Genomic DNA, 20,993 nt, shown 5'->3' with positions numbered 1-20,993 from the left:
CCCTGGCTCTGTGGTGCTGAGAGATGGAGCCCTGACTGTAGATAGTCAGGGTCTGATGTGTGGCCTTGGCACTGGGGGAGCCAGGGAGGAAGGGGGACAAGTGAAGATGCCTGCTCACCTCTCCCTAGGGTGGGGAATCTTGTGCTCACACTGACCACACTAGGTATGTGTGATTTCCCTGGTGAAGACCAGGAAAATCACCTTTTGTTCTTTGGGGGAAGGAGCACTGTTGGTTTAGGGGAACACCCCTTGCAGAAGTGAGGGGGACATCCTTTGCAGTAAGACTACTGTCCATCCCTCCTCTGGTGCTTTGCCAAGTGGATATGGAGATAATGAAAAAGTCATGCATCATCCTGATGGCTGTTTGACTGACAGCACCTCCCGGTCAACCTTCACCTCGGTGATGGGCAACTAACTAACAAGATACTTGTCTGGGAGGGGCTGATGATCACTGGGCAGTGGGGAAAAAGTAAGCAAAAAATTATTTGGGAGGCCATTTAACTAAATTGTTTACAAGAACAGATTACCACAACTGCTAACAAGATTAGAAGAAATATACAAAACACCTAAATATTAGCTAAACTAGCTATAATGATGTTCTCTTATGAATGTACTATTCAATATATTTGAAATTCTTTTTATATGTACATGTATGAACTGTATAAGCACGGAAACTGTGATTCTTACCCCTCTGTTCAACTTAATTTAATTGCTCAAGCTTGTAACATGTATTTGGAGCTTTTCTCCCTGGGCCTCCATTGAAAATGGACCATCCTGGTAATAATCAAATGCCAATAAATAAATAAACATTATGCAGATGGAAAGAAAAATCATTTATTTCTTAATTATGTGCCAGTTTGCTTCTGATCCTTCTTACTTTCATTGTAATTCATGTTTTATGTTGTTTTTTTCAAAGGCTACGCTGTATAATAAATTAGGTCTATTTGCTAAATTTTCATAAATATCAAAGCAGTTAGCCCTATTTGCAGCTGTATGGTAATGCATGTCACCTGTAAAGTTTCACACGTATCACTGCTGAAAGGGATAACATCTTTATTATATATGACTGCCCAGTCATTATCTTACATATTGCATATCTTGGTACAGCAGTAGGATTTTAAAAAGACTACAAACAGAAAAACATATTTATGTACTAGTATCGTCAGTGGTGGTATCTGACTATCCTATGCTAAATAAGTAAATCTAGCTCTTTATCTGTTACTCAAGGCAGTTTGGCTGTAGAGCACCCAGGATCGGCCTTAGGTCAACTGGTGCCCTAGGCAAAAGGGCACCACAGCGCACCCACCACACCACCCAGTACCCCCATCCTGGTCTACCTACATTAAATACATACTGAAAAAACGCCCCTGCTACAGCGGCTCCCTAGGCGGCCGCCTAGTTGGCCTATGCCTAAGGCTGGCTATGAGAGCACCTACTGGCTAAGAATTAAAAACTTGCCTATTCCCTCCTCAGTGGCACAGAGAGATAAACCCTGAATGTAACCCAATAACTTAAGATAGAAGGACTGGTGAAAAAGGGTGGTAGTGAGTGGCTCACACCAGATCACTCAGCATGAAGTAAATGATGAAAGTTTGGTTTATTTCAAGTCAGAGACGTGAGATAACTTGGATGTCTTGGCAATGGTGTGTAAAGGGCAAGGTATGAATCCCACCAGGGAGTGTGCGTGATCTGAAGAAGGAACTTGGTATACATGCAGGCACAAATGCCAAAAGATCCATATTATGAGGCTTCCACTTGTTCATGCTGCCCCAGAGAAGGTTATAAGCTTAGAAACCCCTGATGACCACCTGGATGACAGCCTACTGCAACTGGCTTCTGCTCACAGGCTGGAGTCACAGAAACTCTGTTTGTTGGCAGGCAACAAGGAAGAAAATGTCACAGAAAAATAAAGCTATCTTAATCGGCTTCCTTGAGCATTCGACTTCTATTCAGCCTGGGTAAGATAAATGGGACATGTGTAACAGCTTAATGTATCTGAACAGATGAGCTGTTTAGCAAATATGCAAGCTGACACATACTTTCAGTGAAAAATGTACACAGAAGCCAACTGTTTTACTTGGAGCTTCTCCTTCTCAGGTTGTTGATATACCTGAGAGTTCCAGAGTTCGGCCTATTGCTAAATTAGGTATTCTCCTCCCCAACCTACTGCTACACATTGCCCAAGGAATTCAAAACTACATGTGACAAAGTGGGGCACTGGTAATTCAGAGCGGGAAATTTGACTAGAGATGAAGCAGCATGTCCGGCTGTCTAAAACAAGGAAAGGACCAAACAAATTTTGTCTAATAGTCCTTAGTACCAGCAAGTTGTACTTCTTGTTCCCGATCTCCATGATGTAATGAGATAATGCCCTAACTATGAATGAGATGCCTCAAGTCTGTGTAGCACTGAGGCTTGCTTTCCTATCATGGAGACGGTAATGAATTGGTGGTCTGGCTATCTGGCTATCATTTCAGTGTGGAGGCTTGCAAGCAGCAAAGATCATCCAGCACCTGGAGATGCGGGTTTGGTGCTGTCAAGCTGCTTATGGTATCTTTCTTTGCATATGCATGGGACCACGCATGCATGCACAGATATGATCATAAGAAGGTCTCATGCTGATACAAGTACTCATGTCAACAAGCAAGGGAGGAGTTATGACTAAAAGAAAAAGAAAATTATGCTGGCCACTAACTACCTTGATGATTCTTCATCTGTAAATATGTTGTAAGTAATTTCTATGTTAAATTGTTAATCACTATGTAATCCAATGTAACTACTATCTGTTTATTTTACTGTGGAGCTTTTAGTCAACAAATTTAAATAAAAATAAAATAAATAAAATAATAAATAAATAAAATGCTCTGGAAGTTATCCAGCCTGGTGTCACAGACAGATGAAGCCCTGACTACAACCCAGGAAACCTGAGTCTAGTTAACATTTCAGATGTCTGATGGTGGTGGTATAGAAAAAGGATGTTCCAATCTTGGGGGTGAATCATGATGATGAATGTCTCAACAGTGAAGCTCAGTCACAGGCCAGAGCTCAGAGAGATGATGTTGGGTTGGGAGGGCTGACAGGACAGAGGAGATGTGACCACCCTATCAGCCTGTTGTGAAGCACGCACACAAGCTTCTTCTTATGACCTGCTCAGTTGAACATTGATGTCAGCACGTGGAAGAGACTGACATCAACATCTAGTAGGACAGGAAAAAAATATTCTCCAGCCAATCAAGATAAGGAGGTAATTGGGCTTAGACAGAGCAGTACAGCAGAAATGTCAGACGTGAGAAATGAGGTGGGAAGAAAATCACTGGTGATAACAGCCCCACTGCAGGTCATTTTGGCTGCTGGTCCTGATGGTCTGCTGAAGGGGTGGGTCTAAATATGGCTGATAGTCCTCAAAAAGCTGTGACACTAAGCAACCTCCATGCCAGCACTGATGAATGGTCCCTTCAATCAGTTCCCAAGAATTACTGCCACATTGCCAATAAGTAGGGTAAAATGGGCCAAGACTAACTGGGGGGTAGACAATGGTAGGCAGGTGGGAAACCCGTTTCTCTGTGTTGATCTATTTAAACACAAGACTCTGAAATATGTGAAACTTTATATGTTTTATTTTAACATATTGTAAAGTGTAACATGTTTTCATATTTTTAGCACTTTTCATTCCTCCTGTAAATGGTACAGAATTAACATTTTATAATAATTGATACTGCATGTATACAGTTCTTCCTGCATGCCTAAGGTTTCTAAGCTATTCTCACAGTTAGTACTGACACAGTTATTCTGAAAATTCAACTGACATCATTCAGCATAAAATGCTCATGGCAGGATGCAGTAATACACAGCATTACATCCGTATAAGAAACAAATTATTTAACTAGGCTGCATGGAGCCTGATGATTCAGCAGCTGAAGGAAGTGAAACAGCATAAATCATGGCTCATGGGCGATACCCATATGTAATGTTTTTACAAATGTACTGTTATTAAATTTAGATTATGTTTTTTCTCTGGGCCACTTGTGTAACTATGGCCATTGCTTCCTCACTGGGACTTTCTCATTAAACAAAATGAAATAACTAAAATAAGGCATCTGTTGTACTTTTCAGAATGTAATCATTCATTTACTAATATTAAATCTTCCCATATTCCCCACAGCGTAGCCACTTTGCCTTGTTCAAATCCATTAACTGCTACTTACTGTGCTCCCTTTCAGGAAACTGGAATAACACTGATAAAGGCAGTGCGGTAGCACTAACAAAGGTGTGAACTTCCTCTCATCACTTCACAGTATTTTAACTTCAAAGCCTCATGGTGCCCATTAACAAGCTACACTGCAGAAACAATGAAGCCTAGAAGAGCCTTTTCCCCCTAAACACAACGATTTAATGGGCATCGTGTTGTACATATAATTTCTGTTTCTATTTCACAAATAGAAACTAGCAAGTCTCTAGTCAATGGTTTCTTCTATCTCTCTTATTGTATAAACTGTACCCACATTACCATGGCACATCATCTGAAGATAACATTCAATATATTCGACTTTAGTTTCCATCTAACTTAAGAAGCCAGCATTAAACTAAATTATTATCATTAAATAATTAAATTTTTTTGCAGAAAATGTGTGTACGTGTGTGTATATAACATTATACACCAACAAGTCTCTAGCTGGTCTGTACTAAGTCTTGGATGGATTTTGGTATAATCTTAAGATACTTACATGGCCACTAAAACAAGAAGAGTTAATCCCCTCTCAAATCCAAGGCAAGGATGAGCTGTATTAAGAGGGGGATTTAAAAACCTCCAATCAGGTGGGGTGAGGGGAAGAAGAGCTACATAAATGTTATTTGCATACAAGCAAAGTGTCTGAAGATAGACAACTCATGACAATTTACTTTTTTCTTTTCTTTCACCTTTTTATCATTAAATCATTGATATGGGTGTGTGGTTTCTTTTAGGTTCATAGATTAGTACTAAGCTAACTGCCCTTGCGAGCCATTTTAAGCCTGGTCAATTATCCCTTGTGAGACTCAAACCCTGCACCTTGTGCTTGCAAGGCAAACATCTTAACCATTAGGCCACCTTTCCTGCAGACATAGACTTATTTTACCCTACTTATTGGCAATGTGGCAGTAACTCTTGGGAACTGATTGAAGGGACCATTCATCTGTGCTGGCATGGAGGTTGCTTAGTGTCACAGCTTTTAGTTAGCTTGGGGTATTTTGGGGATTCTAAGTATCAGACCTGTAATTTGTATGGGGTGAAGTGGGTGGTTGTCCTGAGGAAAAGGCTGTTAGGAGAAGTGATCACCAATGCTGACAGAGTGGACACATGGTATTGGAAATGCACTGCCTGGGTTCATTCAATATCAAAATTTGGAAATTTGGCATTAATGGAAGTATTTACTTATTTAAACAGTCTCATTTGTGTGGTTGTTTAAATTAATGAATGACTTTTCTGTCATATAGCTGCACTATAACGCATGGAATTAATCTGTTCTCTGTTTTTCTGCTCATTAGCTTTTATTTGAGAGGCACCAGTCAGAAGGTCTGGTTAGGGGGTCAAGTCACTTGGGTAATGATGTATATGTGTTTTGCATGTGCAGTGTGCAACAGTTAATTTATTTTTTAGTCAGTAGTGTAAACATGGCTGGTTTGGGGAAATTATAGTAAAGTTGTTGTTATACCAAGGATATAGGCAAACCTGATGATGCAACAAGTAATGTTAGGACGATGTACAAGTGTATAGAGTAGACAAAGTTCTTCTATGCCCTGACCAGTTTCTTGTAGTAGTAATAAATGGTACCTCAAATCCCCCGAAAAGAGGCTACTAGCCTAGTGAGACAAACCCGGTCAACAAAAGGCTAAATAATTAAAAAAGATAAACAAATATTTACAATGTACCAGATACATTATTTTATCAAACCATTTTTCTGCAGCTACCAATAGCACACGCATGTGCGCACACACACACACACACTCACTATATATATATATATATATATATATAAAGTGTATACACCCCTGTTAAAATGCCAGGTTTTTGTGATATAAAAAAATGAGACCAGACCACAAAAAATCATTTCAAAACTTTTCCCACCTTTAATGTGACCTATAACCTGTATAATTCAATTGAAAACAAACAAATCTGTTAGGGGAAAAAAATATAAAACATAAAAAACATACAATAAGCTGGTTTCATAAGTGTGCACACCCTTTAATACTTTGTTGTGTGTCCACATCCTTAAACTAATACTTTGTTGAAGCACCTTTTAATTTAATTACAGCATTCAGTCTTCTTGGGTACACACCTGCCATCAATTAAAGAGACTCTGATTAACCCCAAATAAAGTTCAGGTGTCCTAATAGAATTTTCCTGACATTTACTCAGTTGCCTGCTACAGCAAAAGCCATTGTTTGCAGAGAGCTTACAAAGCATCAAAGGGATCTCATTGTTGAAAGGTATCAGTCAGGAGAAGGGTACAACAAATTTCTACAGCATTGGATATATCATGGAACACAGTGAAGAGAGTCATCAAAAACTGGAGAAAATATGGGACAACAGTGATGCTGCAAAGAACTGGACGTCCCTCCAAAATTGATGAAAAGACAAGATGAAAATTGGTCAGGGAGGCTGCCAAGAGACCTACAGCAACACTGAAGGAGCTACAGGAATTTCTGGCAAGTACTGGTTGTGTACTACACGTGACAAAAATCTCCTGTAGTCTCCATATGTCTGGACTATGGGGTAAGGTTGCAAGATGGAAGCCTTTTCTTACACAGAGAAACATCCAGGCCTGGCTAAAATTTGCAAAACAATACATCAAGTCTCCCAAAAGCATGTGGGAAAATGTGTTATGGTCTGATGAGACCAAGGTTGAACTTTTTGGCCACAATTCCAAAAACAACACTTCGCATCACCAAAAGAACACCATCTCCACAGTGAAGCATGGCGGTGGCAGGATCATGCTTTGGGGTTGTTTTTCTTCAATTGGAACTGAGGCTTTAGTGAAGGTGAAGGGAATTATGAACAGTTCCAATACCAGTCAGTTTTGACCCAAAACCTTCAGGCGTCTGCTAGAAAGCTGAAGATGAAGAAGAATATCACCTTTCAATGTAACAATGACCCCAAGCATACATCCAAAACAACAAAAGAATGGCTTCACCAGAAGAAAATTAAAGTTTTGGAATGGCCCAACCAGAACCCAGACCTAAATCCAATAGAAAATCTGTGGGATAACCTGAGATGCCCTCATAATCTGACAGATAACTAGACAGAAATTCCTAGAACTATGCAATAGAGTCAAAAAGATAATAAAACAGGACAAATTCCAATACTACCAGTCTGCCCTAGACTCCTCCGAACACAGCCCCAAACAATTGTGGTCCTCCATAAACTCCATCCTCCACCCAGGTAAAGTCAGTACCCCCTCCTCCTAACATCCCTCACTCCTCAGAAAATATTGCTACCTCATTCAACACACACCACACAAACCATACTATCACTAGCTAAACAACACAACCCCCCTCCCCTCCAACCCACACCTTCAACTACTAATCTCTCCACTGCCTTCTCTTTTTCTCCTGTACCTACCTCCAACATAAAAAAACTCTTAACTAAACTTAAACCCACCAAATAAGCAGCAGACAACCTCCCAAGTGAATACCTACAAATCGCAGCTGATGCTCTGGCCTACCCAGTATCCATCTCGATTAACCAATCTCTGTCAGAAAGTTATGTTCCCACACTGTGGAAAGTATCACATATAATTCCCCTCCACAAAGGCAGACCCTCCACAGAACTAACAAATTACTGCCCCATAGCTATTCTCTCTCCACTCTCCAAAATACTAGAGAGATGCATACACTCTCAGCTCTCAGACTACCTCCTTACTAACAGCCTCCTTTCCAATACTCAGCATGGTTTCCGACCAAACCAAAGCACCACCACTAACTTACTCTCCTTTACTAACACTATCCTTCAGCATAAAAACAATGGCCATCTCTCCTCTGCTACTTTCCTAGACCTTTCTAAAGCATTTGACATGGTCCTACACAAACAACTTATCTCTGTCCTCAATAACCTATCCTTCTCACAATCAGTCACCAACTGGTTTCAGAGTTACCTGTCTAACCGCCAACAATCCGTTGTATGGCAGAATGACATATCTCCCCAACTACCTGTCTCCATAGGGGTTCCCCAAGGATCCATCCTTGGACCCCTACTCTTCTCTATTTTCACAAATAATCTAGTCTCTGTCACTACACATGGCACACTCATACAATACGCAGATGACTCAACCATCATCTGCTCAGCCCAGTCCCTACCCAAACTGCAAAAAGTCACACAGGAAGCCTTTTCCTCTGTTGAAACTTGGTTATCCGATGCCCAATTAATACTCAACCCAAACAAAACTAAACTACTCATCTTCCAACCCACCAAACATACTCAAAACAACTCTCACTTTAACATCACAGCAAAAGACAACACCACTATATACCCAACTGAACACACCAAATTGCTAGCAGTGGAAATAGACAATAAACTAAAATTTGACATTCACATATCCATGACCATAAAAAAAGTCCACAAAAAACTAGGAGCGTTATACAGAAATAAGCATCTTCTCACCAAAGCAGCAAAGATTTCAATAGCAAATTCCCACCTTATCACCACCCTACTTTATGCCTCTCCAATATATACCAACCTAAGGCAATGCGATCTAAACAAGCAAGAGACCTGCTACAACAAAATTGCCAAATTCGCCACAGGGGCATCCTAGCGTAGTCACCACTGTCTCTCACTTGCTGAACTGGGCTGGCTTGAACTCCCTCACCTCCTTCAATGATATCAACTCTCACTCGCCCACAAACAAGTAAACCATCCACTAAATGTCCCATCCCTTCGGAATCTACTCCAGCCCTATTGCACCACCAGACCGCTAAGATCCAGCAACAAAAATCACTTGCAGATCACCAAAGCCAATAACTCTGCTGGTGAAACACTATTCTCTTGCACCATAGCCAAATTATGGAACTCCCTCCCACCCACAATTACCTCCGTACCATCATGCACCCACTTCAAAACTTTACTAAAAGAGCACCTAAAAACATGCTGGCTATGCCCTTGCAACTCCCACTCTAATATCACCCACCCCATCCAACCACTACCTTTCTTTCCACTCCACTAACTACCTTGATTATAGCAAGCTCAGATGCTCATAAGCCTAGTACTTATACAGCAGGAACTTCTTATTTTATCATCTGTTAATGTCTGTTATGTACTTCACAGATAAAGATTCTAGTTGTCTACTGATGTACTATGTTCGTCATCTGTAAATATGTTGTAAGTAATTGCTATGTAAATCGTTAATCGCTATGTAATCCAATGTAACTACTGTCTGTTTATTTTAATTGTGGAGCTTTTCTCCCCGGGCCTCCGCTGAAAATGGACCTACGTCCAGTTGGACACTCCCGGTCAACAAATATAAATAAATAAATAAATAAATAATTTGGAGTGCTTTTGCAAGGAAGAGTGGACAAATATTACAAAGGCAAGATGTGCCATGCTGATAGACTCCTACCCAACAAGACTGAATGATGCAATTAAACCAAAAGGTGCTTCAACAAAGTATTAGTTTAAGGGTGTGCACACTTATTCAACCAGCTTATTGTATGCTTTTTATTTTTTATATTTTTTCCCCTAACATATTTGTTTTTTTTTCAACTGAATTGTACAGGTTATAGGTCACATTAAAGGTGGGAAAAGTTTTGAAATGATTTACTGTGGTCTCATATTTTATATCACAAAAAATAGGATTTTAACAGGGGTTTGTACACTTTTTATATCCACTGTATAATATATGTGGATGGGATTTGTTGATTAGTTCCTTTGGTTAACACTGAAACAATATATATATATGAGCTGGTTGTACACTTATATATATATGTCGAATCCCTCGGCCATACGAACACATTGTTACTAGCAAAGTCATGTTTGTCTCTTGCTAGTTTCTTTCGTTTTATGTTCAATAAATTCTTCTCATACCTCCCTATTCTTTCCATGACCTCTTGCAAATAAAGTTCTGTTTCATCTTCGCCACAATTGTCAAATAACTTGCTTTGTAAATCCAGTATGGTGTCCTTACTGGCATCCTCCATGGGTCGAAAAAAGCTTATGAGAAGTTGAATGTATTCTCTACTGGCTCGAAGATTTATTTGTTGCCATTCCGCCAGAAGAGCTGGATAGGTGTTGCCATAGGTTGGCATGTTAAGAATACGGAGGCCTCTGGGAATGACCCCCGTATTCAAGCATGCCTCCATGTGAAAACGCTGCGCAGTCAGCCTTTTCACTTTGTACAGTTCGTTCTCAATATCTCTCTTGAGACCTCTAATCAGATATTCATTACGACCGCTCTCTTGCAGATCCGTAAAATCAGCTGTTTGCTCCGTTCCAAACAGTGGATTATGCCCACAATCTAAAAAACTTTGTAAATTCTTGTTAACATATGCACAGGGTATATCCACCTGCACAGTAACGTTGTTAGCTCCTTCCATGTCGCCAAACAGAGATATGCAAAAAAACCAAGGCTAACGTTCCCAGTAGTTATGAACAAAAATACACAGTTCCCTTGTATGGAAGAAGCGTATCCCTTCAGAATTGCAAACCAATAAATAACAGTCCATGTGCAATAAAACCGCAGCAAACACACATATCCTACTGTACGTAATTCCCGTTCCAACTCTAAATAAACCACTCTGGTTGTTTCATTCAGCTGTTCCAGCAATATGCTACAAGTTCTCGACAGTGCACATCAGATAAAGGAGATGTACGAAATACAGGAAACTCGTTTAATAAATATATATATATAAATAACACCGCTTCATCAGATACACAATTAAAATCATTGCAAACACTTTATATACATAGCATATGTTTAAAAGCACCAATCATATCCAACATAAATTTAAATTTAAAAAATCTCACCAACAAATAATGAGTATCCAGGCATATCGCCATAATTGCGAGCCACTAAAAACATCATCTCTCATCGCACGCATTAGACATTCAAGTATATCCCACCTCTACTTACCAAAAATATGTGGGTAGATGTTTTCCTGCCCTGAATACCCAATGAGAACTGCCAACACAGGCAAAGTAAAAGAAATTGACAGCATGTAAATATTTTAACAGGTATGCCCCTAAAATAAAAATAAAGATAGAAACAACTGCCTCTGGATGTACGCATTTGTATAAAAATAAATCAACAAAATCTAAATGCATGCATGTTGACAGGTAGTAAACCAACTTTGAAGTCTTACATTTCCAAAGTAGTAAACTCTGTGAAATGTATATAATATAAAACATGTGCTCACAGAATGTTCACTCTATTGCTATTGCTGTTCTATCCTGTAGTAACATCTTGATGAAAAGTGGTGTGCTGAACACACTCCAGATCATATGTTGACATAATAAAAATACAACATGAGACAAAATACAGAAACATATACCATAAAACTAAAAAATAATAAATAAAAAATAGTAAAAAATGGTGTGAAAACAACGTAACAATAACCCTGCATATAAATGTATATTAGAAACTAGCTGAACCTAATGTTGTCCAATAATAATGGAAAACTCACAAGATGGGGTTAACATTATAAGAGCCCAAACAGACTGTAGGACATGAAGAGAAGTACTCGTATATATATATATGCAATTAGTCTAAACAACCTTTGGTGGACAGTTGTTTAGTAGACCTAATTTGGTTAACTAAGCAGCTGGTTGACAGGGGTGCGAAAATGAACAGATCTTGGAGTTGGGGAATATACCCTTTCCCCAACATTGTGCAATGCTGCAGTATGTATACATAGTCAACAGGATGTGTTTTTCATTTATTTATTAATTTAGATTTTGTATGCACCATTATAATAGTGGGACCATACATCTCAACTCTCCAGAGGTTTGCAGAATGTCCATATTTTGCCTCAGATTTTTTGATCTGTTTCTCAAAATTGTTGTTTTCTGGCAAATGTTTGCCAATTATCTGGCAAATGTTTGCCAAATAATTGAAGGCCAAAGTCAGAAAATGACAGATTTTTGAGTTTCAGACTTCATACTTCATACCCTTCTGAAAATTAATGCTATTTATGGCATTGTCTTGATTTCTTGCACTAAGAAGTTTAGAGGCTTGGGTGGGACAAAGGCCCAAACACAGGAACAGATTTAAAATAAATATTGCTCCTATAAACTAGATAGTTGCTAGAATAACAGGTTTTGCATTATTATGTATTTTCTGAAGGATATGAAGTCTGAAATTCAAATGTCTCCCATTATTTATTATTTAATGACTTTAGTCTTCAGGTGGTGCAGTGGTTAGCATTGTCGCCTCACAGCAAGAGGTTTTCCGGTTTGATCCTCGGCTGGGGTGCCTTCTGTGCAGAGTCTGCATGTCCTCCCTGTGGTCACGTGGGTTTCCTCTGGGTGCTCCTGTTTCCTCCCACATCCCAAAGACATGCTGCAGGTGGATTGGACACTCTAAATTGGCCCTAGATGTGAGTGCGTGTGTGTGTGCCTTCTGTGGAAGGTTGGGCGCTGGGCTGGCAACTCGACACTGTAAAACTCCACTGCCAATCATGAGCAGACAGGTGATCCGCTGTGGCAACCCCTAACCGGGAAAAGCCGAAAGAAGAAGAAGAGGAAGATGCACCAAGGTTGTTGCTCAGAGCATACATAGTTGTGTGTTAACATTCGCATTGGTAGCATTTTGCAGTCGACTTTGGGTGATTCAATGAAAGTTGAGTACACACATAAATATATATCTATACATATGCATATTATATATATATATATATATATATATATATATATATATATATAGCTATACATGTATACATATGTATATACTATATACAGTATATATGTATGAGTGTGCGTATACAAATATATATATATATATATATATATATATATATATATATATATATAAGATGGAACACTTATGAGTTAGATGTGTAATGTGTAGGCTAAAAGAAAAAGCAGCTAGTAAAGTGGTTAGCAAAACCAGTAACAGTACAAAACCACTCTATCGACCTCCACACCACTGAGCTCACCAAGCCAAACACTGGAACTCGCTAAATAAGATATTGCAAAATCACATAAAAAACGTCAAGTGCTTTTGTCCCTGCACCCACTTATTATGGGACTTCATCAGAACAACCACTTTCTCCAAGCCCCCTCATTTTATACTATGCTCGTCAGTAAATTAATTAATTAACAATTAAAGTATCCTCATATTTAAATAAAATAGAATGTACTTAATACTAAAGCTCTTTAAACATTAAAACATTATCACTTATTTTACAGGGATGCCAATACATTTTTATAAAAGACACATTATTAAAAAAAGTACTAACATTTTACTCAACAAATCCAAACTTTAAAAATAATATACTCATGGGAATGGATCATATTTTTCTAGTCATATAAAATGTACAAAGATTTCTTGCCTTTACTACTATAAAATTATATGATGTGCTACATGTTTATAATGTTTATGCCTTCCTCTTTAAAACAGACAGTAGAGACATTTTCTCATTTATGTCTGGGGAATTTATTGTGTTCAACCTAATCTGCCATTGAAATTCTTTTTGCTCTAGCATTAATTCCCACCATCCACCTGTAGGCTCTTTTGGGACTACTTCTAATATTCCAAACTTAAAACCAGTGAAATTCTGACATTCAATACTGTGCCTAAGCAAAGCATTGTTAGTGTTTGCTTTTTGTATTGCATACGTATGCTCATAAATTCTCTTTTTTAGTTGTCTTTCTGTTTTTCCCACATAATAATGTCCACACCCCTCACGTATTGCTATGCAAACTGTGACCCCTAGTATTACAATTACCCTTTTGTAATTTAATCTCAAAGGGTACTGCCTGAAGAACTATGGTACTTTCCTTTAATATATATTGACACTGCCTACATGCTCCACAACTAGTTGTTCCTACAGAAGACATCGAGATCTTAACCAATCGGTGCTCAAAAATGGACTTACAATTTCGACCAGTTTTATACATAAACTGTGGTTCCACACCCACAAAATTTATAATTCACATGTTCCCCTTAAATATAATCCAATTTTTCAAAATAATATTCTTGATTTCCTTGGAATTGGAACCATAAGGGAACACCATCCCCTTATTAAAATTCTGTTTTTCTCTTAATACATTTTCTCCATTGTTAAAAACACTTCTGTCCCCCAGGTGGGGCTTATGCTTGTTTTCCTATCCGGCCTTAATTTCTTTACATGAATCTTTTACTATTTCTTTCGGGTAGCCCCTCTCTAAAATCATTCAACCTATATTACACATTTCAGTCTCAAAAAGTTCAATATCAGAACAATACAGGCAGCCCTTACTAACAGCCCTTTAAGAATGTTCTTTTTCGTGTGTCTAGGGTGGTTACTTTGATAATCTAGTTATTAGCGTAGGCTATCTTGTACTGCAGATTTAATGAACATGTTTTGTGATGAGTGCTAAAATAATGAATCATGAACCAACTATCCTAATTCTACAGTACATAGTGTTTCATGTATCACCCAGTCCAGGCGCCCCTACATTCCATTTATCCATTTTTACTGTGTTTTTCATTATAACAGTGTATCCCATTGGCTTTACGTTAATTGACTGATTCTGGGATTCATAGAGATCTGCTGCACAGTTGGTGGCAGCGCATCACAGCGCACAGATTAATTACACATCTAAAGCTTGACAAGACTTTCATTCCAGTAGCTGCATCAGTTCTACATAGATGAGCGATGCAGCAAATATGCAAGCTGACACATCTCTGCAGTGAAAAATGTACACAGAAGTACAAGGAACAATAAATATAGCATTCACATGGAAAGTTTCACCAATCTCACAAGAGCGGAAAATGTTATTTCAAGAGCCACGGCATATTTGAATGAAGCACTATACACAGCAGTATACACAGGAACAATGCTTTGTGTTCTAGTTCATCCTTTGACAGGATGGCATAAAGTGGAGCAGAATGATATGCAGTTGTACAGTAAATGCGATTATAATGCATGGTGCTCTTTACAAGGATACCTCTCAGATATATAAATAGGGAAGATAGGGGTGTATAAGAAAGGAAGTAGAAGGGGAAGGCAGAACCAGTGTTGCAACATCGATGGAGAAAGCCTCGACTACGCCTTAGGTGACCTAGTGTAATTAGGAGCTTGGGTGCCTGCAGATGCTAGCCAGGAAGGATGTGAGTGAGTGACCCTTGCTGGCTCACCCATCCTGAGGACAGGGCTCTGGCTTACCACATGGGTGACACTTACTGCAAGTACTAGGTGTTCACCTTGTGGATTTCACCTAATGGATTTCTGAGCCCTCCCAGGCAGTGACTGCAGGCTGAGAGAGGCCAACAAGGGAGTACTCCCAAAGGGAGATGGTAGTCAGCCCCCAGAGACCAGTAAACTGTTCCACTCCCTACTACCTAAACTCTCCTGAGGTAATGGAGGGCTGAAAGGGATTCCTGAGTAGGAACAAATGGGCCATAGGGCTGTTTCCTAGTCCCGGAAAAGCCAGCATCCATTCTGACAGAGTGAATGGGAGAATTGGGTGAAGGCAGAGTAGCCATCAGACAAATATGTGGAGGGGTAAAGCAGATATAAAAATGGGGAAGGGAGAAGCAGAAGGACACACACAAAGAGAACACATACTACAACAGAGGCTGGAAGGAGGCAGGATACATATGTTTATAGGAATATAGCCCCCTTTTCTTAACAGAGATAGAAGGGATGTGGGAGAAAGGAGGCAGGGAATCAAAGGAAAGGGGTCAGACATACAAGCACGGAACAGTACAGTGGATGTGCACATGCACAAGGATGGGTGGACATGGGATTAAAAAGACATATGGAGGGCAAACAAATGGTGATGGGGAGTACTGTGCAATGCCCAAGGGATGGGCTGGACAAGATAATAAAAATGTACACCAGAATGGGGGAGAAGCTGAGGTGTGAACAATGTTTAGAAGGTTGCCAGCCTAGCCTAGAGTGACACTACTGTAATCCATTTTGACCTTGTGGACTTTGGTACAGGGCATACCCACCTGAGGTGGCCCTTTCAGGGCTGTCTGATAAGTGAATGTGCAATCCACTCCAACAGTAATTCTATTCTTCCCACATGCCTGTCCACTGCTCTCTCAACTGTAGCCTCCAATGAGTACACAAGACACAGTTGAGCCAACATGGTAAGCAAGGCACTCTAAGCCCCATCACCCGCCCCAGCTTCAGCCTCAGCAGGGGTGGGCCATGGTAATGGAGCCTGCTGAACAACTTGATTGACTGACCTGCAGGAAGGAGACACCATGGGAAGGTTGCTATAAAGGAACCTGTCGTATGTATCTAAGAATGGATATGATGGAGTCGAACAGTACCATCAATAGCCACATTTGTACTCTTTGGGCCTACTAAGCACTAGGCAGTCTCACTAAGGCTTTTTAATCACTCCCTTTTCCCATCATCTTTAGAATTTAATAGGTTTAATTACTCCTCTTTCCTCTTTCAAACTTACTTAAAGCCACCTAACTATGCTGGTCAGTATATCTGCCTTTCAACATCTCTGCTTTACAGAAGGTATAGTCCCACATTACATTAGCAACAGACAAATATTCTTCTCATATCTGTCTTGTGATGTCTATTTACTCACCAACGTACTCCTGAATATCATTCTGCATTTAGAATTGGAAGATACTTGCTTGTGGTGACAATGTATATGCATCATAATAATATGTATTAAGCACAGTCATACAAAAGGCAGCAAACAATGTAAGGGAGGATGCAGAGATGGTGCACACTTGAAGGTACATTAAACCTGACCTGTATGGCAAGCAGGTGCTATTTGTTTGATACTCTCATACCGCACAGTCTCGGATATCCATTAATTCTCTTGTTAATACCAGACTGATTGCCTGGCAACAATATTTACATACTTCTAATTTAATGTAGCGTAACCTCTGACATTTATTTTAGAAGAAAAAGTGCTATAAAATCATTGCAAAAATATTTATGACATTCTTTGTCTGCAAGTTTAGCCACACATCTTTCAGAGAGTACAGTTTATTCTATGAGAGTGTTATATTACTATTTTTATCTGTCATTATGAACTCTTGCTGTCTGTGTGATGCAGTAGCAACATTTACAGCTTGATAATTTTCTCCTATGATAAAACCTCTTGAACACTAGCCTGACATGCATTCCGAGGATATGAGAACAATAATCCCACGGTTGTGCAGGAAGTGTGTTTGCTGATTTGACAAACTGCCTGAGAGGGAAAAGATTACAAATTCAACCCCCAAATGCCTGACATTTGTGAAGTCATACTTCTCACTGTTCATGCATCAGTAATGTTGCACATGTATTATTCCACAATAATCTTTTACCACAATTGTGTTTCACTATTGTGCTTTAATACACTATATTAGGAACTTTTCTCCTTGGGCCACTGCTGAAAGGAGACCTTTTTGGGCTTGGACAGCATATTCCAGTAAAAACAAAATGTAAATAAAAACTAAAATAATAAATATTAAATATAAATTCAGGTGCATACAGGATTGCACTGAAAGCAAGAATTTCACAACAGAACCGGGCTATCAGTGGAAAACAATAAAACAAGAATGAATGGCAATCTCCTGCCAAAACTAATTGCTTCTTATATGCCATGGAGGCCCCTGATAAGACGGTGGTAGCGGGCTTACATCAAATTTGAACAATTTAAGACCCATCACCTTCACCAGTATTCTATGTAAAGTACTACAAGTACTACAGCAGAGTTTATCAAAAGTGACACAGGAGAGCTACCTCTGTTAGATACGGAACATTACTCAACGAGGCCTACTCTATATTCAGAAATGTAACCACTAACTGATCACAGCACTCACCGGGCCCAATATAAATCCTGCAATGCCCATCGAAAGAAGAATAGTTGCTACTATAAAGTATAGCTCACTAGGGTTACAATTGACTAGTTACCCTAACATAAAATGTATGGCTCACTTTTTGTTTTTCTTTTGTCGATGTCACTATCATTTTAAAGAGCTGACATACCTTCTACTCATTTGATGACAGCTGCATTTCACTGTGGCTCCACTTGTAATGTAGTTTGAAGCAAATACATAAATATGCAGAGCAGTTTTAAAAATATAAAATAAACTGATCATCATGAAATGGAAGTACAAGTGTCAACATGTACACAGATGCACATCTGCATAGTGCATCACCAAGCCATTCCCAGAGAGGCAAGATATACCACAGTAAAGACATTACACTATATAATAACATAATTTAAAAATACTTTCAAATAATGGCATCATAAAATAATATATCATGTTTGCGTGTGGATAATGTAAGTTTATCCATGGCTGGTTTTGTTTGGTCATTCAAGCATCACTTTTATGACCAAAACACACCATCTGTAGGTAACTCCTGTATAACTCACACCTGAGCATAAAGTATGGCTTGTCACTACCTTGCTAAAGTATTCAACACTCAAAAAAGTAAATGTATTAAATGTTATCCATATATAGTGCAGTAGGTAGAACACTAGGTGAGTAAAAGGGTGCCATAGGTAAGGGTGGGGATTACTAGTCCTTCTTAATGTGAGTAACAGTGACCTGAAGGACTCTGTACTGCAACCTTTTCTTTTTCAACTAACTTTCTGGGATAGAAAATAAAAACATGCTGATGAGTGCAACATGACTGGTATTATTTCTTCAATAAAAGTGGATGGTGTTCTCCAAGATACATTGCAAAAAATTTACACGATATAGTAAAACTGACTTTTCCTTTAATGCCACTAAATTTACCATCACGTGGGTATAAATTATGATTGCAAAATAAAAAATCAAATTAAATAAAAATAGCACCATCACTCAAGAATTAGGCACAGTGGTAAACAATTTAAACTTTGACCAGTGTGTGGCTACCAAAGTCAGGAAAGCATATTCTGTAGGCTATCTAATTCTGCAGGTATGGTTAATGACTCCAGGAATATTACAGGATCTGATTCTTATGTAAATACAACACTGCCTTTTCTATACTTCTAATGAGCTGCCTGAAACAGCATGAAAAGATATTAATAAGTACTAAAAAAAAATCATGCTTCTAGAACAACTGTTCAGGAAGTCTATTGAAATTGTCATTGTATTCTGTTTCTCTTACGTTACTTAGACATGACCTCAGTCTTGTCTATAAGGCAACATCTCTTATGCTTCTGATAGAAGTATATGCTTGGAACACACCTCTGGGGAAACCAGCACCAAGCTGGGGAGTCTAACACTAAACATAAATATCTGTATTAGAAAAAAAAATGAACCGATATGTTATGCAGCAACATCCAGGAATCGGGATAATGGACTAAGCTCCCCAAGCCATCTGTTAACTTCTTTCAGAAATAATGCTGACACATATAATGAAAGTCGAAAATACTCACATGGGATTGTGGCAATCAAACTTTTTGAAATTCAGTAGATTGTGAGCATGACACCTTAGGATGTTTGAGCTGATTAAAATGAAATCACACTGCCATCATAAAAACAGACACATAAGTGGAGGACCAAGAAGAAAAGTGAGTTAGAAATGATAGGAATGACTGCACATTTGTTTGTGAGGAAAACAGTACCTGCTTTAGAAGCTCTCACCTCATGGTGCAATTGAAACCGTACCTCTCAAATGTCCCAATTTTTGCAGGATGTCCATATTTTTGCTTCATATTTTTCATCTTTTTCTCATAAAATTTGCAGTTTCCTAGCAAATTACTGAGGACTGAAGTTACTAAATAATGACACACGTTTGAGTTTCGGACTTCATATCCTTCAGAAAATGCATGGTAATATAAATCCTATTATTCTATCAACTTTCTAAATTTATAAGAGCAATATTTAAAATCTGTCCCTATTTTTGGGCCTTTGCCCCCCCCCCCCCCATATTTTTAAGCATTCTCCAGATTTCATGTGCTAAGAGGTGATGATTGAAAATTTTTTTTTCAGAAAGAAATGCAAATATGAGGTTTTGTTGCTCTTTTAACCTCTATTTGATATGTTGTGCACCATAACAAATGATGATGAAGTATGTGGCACATGGTTAAGTAATAAGTGCAAGGCAAAGAGAGCTTCAGAAAAGTTTACACTAAGCAGCTAGGAAAAGCAGTGGTTAAAAACAAACTAAGGTGTGGGATCACAATTCATACAACTATGATCAGCGAAAATGAGGAGCCTGCAATCTGGCTCAGGCCAATGAAATACGATCTTTTAAACGTGCCTTGCCATTTTCCTGACAGCTCTGAGAACCGCTCTGGCAACTCAACAACGTTGTTTGTGGCAATACTTCATGGAGCAAGTGACTATTGTTCTGCCCACTAAGCAACCTAGTTAAGTATTTATAAGGGTCAAAACACAACCCTCTTTCAAAACTGCTGGTATTCACCTTGTACAGATGTTGAAATATATTGATATAGTAAGCCTCTAATACAAGCCAGAAACATATTTTTTTAGAGTTGTAGTTGTTTAGCTAGCTATGTAAATTTATGCTTACTAGTTTTATGATCTGCAAGGATGATCAGCTCCCGCAACCAAAACCCCTGAGCCACATCACATTCATTTTTTTTAATATTAAAAAGATATAAAAGAAAACTCAGTTTTATTTATTTATTTATGCTTTGTTGACTGGGTTAGTCCCACTAGGTCAGATACATTTTTTTTCAGGCGAGACCTCAGGTAGTATTCATACAGCTGGATAGAAAATAGGTGCTTCCCCTACTCTTTTGTTTATACCAGTCTGGAGATTACGGAAAACACGATGTGAAGGATTACTGTATAATAAAAACAGAGATAATAAGTATTGCCAGATGAAATAAAAAGAAGGATGTGGAAGAAAGGAGGATGATAGATTAAGAAACTTTACAGAATGGTTGATGTTGGCTTAGA

General features: G+C 38.8%; 1 protein-coding gene across 1 annotated transcript in view; it reads right to left on the bottom strand.

Annotated features, from left to right (window-relative positions):
- The window catches only part of LOC122799823 (dihydropyrimidinase-related protein 3), a 1,038,656-nt gene that overhangs the window by 885,367 nt on the left and 132,296 nt on the right, over window positions 1–20,993 (bottom strand). The window lies entirely within an intron of this gene.

Source organism: Protopterus annectens, chromosome 4.part0, assembly GCF_019279795.1.
Source record: "Protopterus annectens isolate FY-2018-M chromosome 4.part0, PAN1.0, whole genome shotgun sequence".
NCBI lineage: Eukaryota > Metazoa > Chordata > Ceratodontiformes > Protopteridae > Protopterus > Protopterus annectens.
This window is presented reverse-complemented; position numbering and strand designations above follow the sequence as displayed.